General features: G+C 46.0%; 1 long non-coding RNA gene across 3 annotated transcripts; it reads right to left on the reverse strand.

Annotated features, from left to right (window-relative positions):
- Positions 1-636: 636 nt before the first annotated feature.
- Positions 637-2,655, reverse strand: LOC125508015. 3 transcript variants are annotated; one of them, XR_007283177.1, is made up of 4 exons: positions 2,146-2,655; positions 1,988-2,044; positions 1,503-1,869; positions 637-1,394 (listed from the first exon to the last, which is right to left on the reverse strand). It is a non-coding gene; the product is annotated as an uncharacterized LOC125508015 (long non-coding RNA). The 3 variants fall into 3 exon arrangements; XR_007283178.1 differs by having other exon boundaries at positions 637-1,616; positions 1,720-1,869; positions 2,146-2,653; XR_007283176.1 differs by having other exon boundaries at positions 637-1,869; positions 2,146-2,652.
- Between the last annotated feature and the right edge of the window lie 1,353 nt (positions 2,656-4,008).

Consider the following 4,008-nt stretch of genomic DNA (forward strand, 5'->3'; position numbering starts at 1 on the left):
ATGGCTATCCAAACATGCAAACTCCTGTTGCGCTAAATGGCAAAAAAGCCCAATTCAAACCAAGAATTAAATGCAAGTATTTTGCTTAACTTAAGAATGCACTTGGGTGATCTTGGTACAATGGCCTTGTTATTTGAATTGATATGTCTTCTTAGATAACTTTGCAAATGATGGTTAGCATGGTAGAGGATATATTTTTATCCTATAATATATTGCAACTGTACCAAAGCTTTTTCTTATATTGCTATGTTGTTGGATGTTCTATCATGCATTAAAGAAAGGAAATATTTGTTCAAAATATATACCAAAGCTTCCAAAAGTAGCTTATCCGGCACATGAATGTTTGCTGGGCTGGGCCCAATCAGAGGAGAAGATAGCTGAGAAGAATGTGTGCCACACGTCCTTCTCCCGCACCACAAGACCCAGATTTAAACCAAGAGCTATTTGCAAAAAATAAATTAGGGAAAATAATTATTGGCAACTTGAGGCCTTTATTTTGTACCAACATGTTACAAACCGAACAAAAGAAATAGAAATATATATGGAAAATGGAAATATATATATGGTTAATGTGCATGCAACAAAAGAGTTTTTTTCTAAGAACAAAAGACTTGACATGGAGAAAGCAACATTCACGAACACAATACAAAGGCATGCACCACGCCCAGTTTATCTGAATCCATAACAGTGCAGTAAAGGTACATTGTACGTCCGGTAACAAAACTAAAGCCACTCAATGTGCTTCCACCTTTTTTTATTCTCAACACCGGATTATTAAGATTAGTCCAGTTGTTTCCTCATAAACTCAGTATAAGATGCTCCCTTCATTCCACAATGTAGTGCACTCGTGCTTCCCGAGATCTAAGTTGAAGTATGTGAGATCATAGTTATAAATTTCTCCGGGGTAACACAATTACATGAAAGGGTGCACACAGTACCCAAAGCTATCACTACAAGTGTACAACTGAGCATGAAGGACTGTCGGACGGGCACATTTCTTCAGTATGTATAGAGTCTGTCTACCTACAATAGTTAAGCTGCAAAAAGGAAAATTACAAGATGACCAGACCAGAACAAGTGTTCCACTACTATAGAATTCAGTAGCTTCCACACAGTGAACGATGGAACTCAAAACATCAGTGCAAGATTTGCCAGCTGCAATTAACTTAAAAAACCAGAGCAATAGGTAATGCCAGCGCTTACTCCACTGCAGATTTTTCAGAGATCTAGCAAAAGGAAAACCTTCTTATTTTAGATTAAGGTGAAGATGACTCCTGCAGTTCCGACTGACTGTTATGAACTATTCAAGACGTCAGCTTAGATATCTCAAAAATTGTAACGGCGATGAAGCAACAAACAGAACGGAGATGCAGCAACGCACAAGATCATACAACCTGTAAAATACAGAAATGAACTGGTCAGAACACAATCACGGCATGCAACAATGCAGATGCAAGCAAGAAACACTAAGGCATCATTTCTATAAAGTATCATATCCTCACAATTACTGTAACTTGCAACAAACTTGTAGAGTAGTTCTTTTAACAAGAACAAGTTGTGAACGCGAACCATAGGTCTATCCTCACATTTGCGCATCTCATTTTGCATTTGTGATTCTGCATCGACCACCAAGGTAACATAAAAAGGTATGCAAACCAGGATAAACTAAAGCATGCACCTGGAAAGGAAAATCAAATAAACAGAAATGGGCTAGTATACTTGTGGAGAGGTTAGACAGAAAGTCAGCAAGAACGCCCAAATCTGGCCGAGAACGCCGGCCCCTACGCACAGTTCAGATCTGGGCAGCCACAGGATTCACACTGTACCACATAACCAAATGGCAAGCAGCAACGGGCGAGATCGTACAACCTGCGAAATTTAGAAAAGAACAGGTCAAAAGACAAGCACGGGATGAACGATGCAAATGCAAGCAAGAAACAATCGCGGCTCATAGCGGTTCAGAGAAGCAAAAGAACAGCCTATTTACCAAAGCTAGGAAGGAGGAGCACGCGACCCAAACATCAGGACAAACGAGGAAAACAACCTAAACCGTAGAACAAACGTTAGCACAGATGCATTTCACCGAACATCACGCGCGCATTTCATCAAACAACTTATAGGCAAGTAGAAGGGGCGCCCACTAACCAGAACCCGAAGGACAGAAAGACCCACGGCTCGACGCAGGCGACAACGGCAAGTCGAAAGATGCCCAACTACGTGAAATCAGTAGAGCGAAGCAAGAAGAGAGGTGTGGGGAAAACACAAGAAGAACAGCAGCACGAACCAACGGCGAAGAGAGGGCGCCCATAGAGCAAAGGAGGCCACCGCAACAGACCGCAGCAGAGGACAGTCGAAGGAAGCTAGGAGAGCCACGAGGAGAGGGTGCAGCGGGGCGGAGACAAGGAAGAAGGGCACTCAGCAGCCTGGGCATGGCAGACGCACGCGACGCGGCAGCGGGCCCACGGAGTGAGGCACGCACGTCCACCGTGCCCCGGCCGCGCGTCGGGCACAGCAGCATGGCACCAAGCAAGCCACACCCAAGACGACGGGGGCGGGTCACAGATCAGCGGGCCATCCCAGCATGGTGCCCACAGTCAGCAGCACGGCCGCAATACGCGGGCGGACGAGCAAATCCAACCGAGCCACCAACCCGAGCAGAGAAACCACCCACTCGAATTGAGGGCGCAGAGATGGGCGACGGGTCAAAGCGAACACAGGTAAAGAGATGATCCCCAATGACGAGTGGGGTCAAGGGAAGCGGGACCCAGGTGGCCGTGCCCGAGCGCCGATATAAACAGAGTAACACACGGCCCGAAGGAAAAGCAGCTTTCTACGCCCCACGACGCGACGCCCCACGATGGTGTCTGCTCCATACTGGAGACACGGTCAGCAGAATCACTACGTCACCCGAGCCAACCCAAACACGGGAGGCCGTGCGCACACAAGAAAACAACAATCACGTCACCGACTCGCGGGTCCAAGGAGATGGCAGGCCCACCTACAGCGGGTCAGTGGGAACCACATACGGTTGAATAGAGGGGCGACTGGAAACGGAGACAGCGCGCAGAGGCCACAACCCACGCTAGCCCGTGACGCTCGCGCACGCGGCGCTGGAGGATCGGATGCCCAACATCCGAAAAAGGCTCACCCAGCCAATCTGATGAGAGCCCCAGCCCACAGGTCATGGCCTACATGAACTCACCCTGCGGTCAAAAGTCATTCGCCATGTGTCATGTTTTGGACGTTCCTTCCGGATTTTATTTTTTTATTTTTCTGCACGCGTTTTCAGCTTTTTAAATGACTTTTTTTGGGTTTTTTGATGTTTTGATTTTATCCCGGTTTTCCTTAGTTCTTCGATCAAAAAAAATTCGGAAAAAATTTTTGCATGAAAAAAACGTGTTTTCTTTTTTTTCGCAAAAGTTGCGGTTTCTTTTCGCAAGAGGCACGGTTATGCTTTAGCGAGAGTCACGGCCGTACCTTTCGAAAACGAAAAAGAACACGTTTTCTGTTTTTTTTTCTTTCGCAAGAGTCACGGTTTTGCTTTTGCGAGAGTCACGGCCGTGCCTCTCGGAAAGGGAAAAACGAAACGCGTTTTCTGTTTTTTTTTCTTTCGCGAGAGTCACGGTTTTGCTTCCGCGAGAGGCACGGTTGTGCTTTCGTGAGTCACGGCCGTGCCTCTCGGAAACGAAAAAAAATGCGTTTTCTATTTTTTTCCTTCCACAAGAGTCACGGTTTTGCTTCCACAAGAGGCACGGATTTGATTTCACGAGAGGCACGGGCGTGCCTCTTTCGGAAAGGGAAAAAAACCGTGCTCCCGGTTCGGTTTTTTCGCCCGATTTTTTTCGTCCGGTTTTTTTCATGAAAAAAAGGTTCGTTAAAACCTATCAACATGGGATCTAGTTTTGAAGATCTCGACGTGAGGAATCCAATGATGAAAACGGTTCGAGATTTGGACGCATGGTTTAAAAGATAAAATGTTTTGAAAAAAGGGATCTACGAAAAAAGGGA

Source organism: Triticum urartu, chromosome 5 (assembly GCF_003073215.2).
Source record: "Triticum urartu cultivar G1812 chromosome 5, Tu2.1, whole genome shotgun sequence".
Taxonomy (NCBI): Eukaryota; Viridiplantae; Streptophyta; class Magnoliopsida; order Poales; family Poaceae; genus Triticum; species Triticum urartu.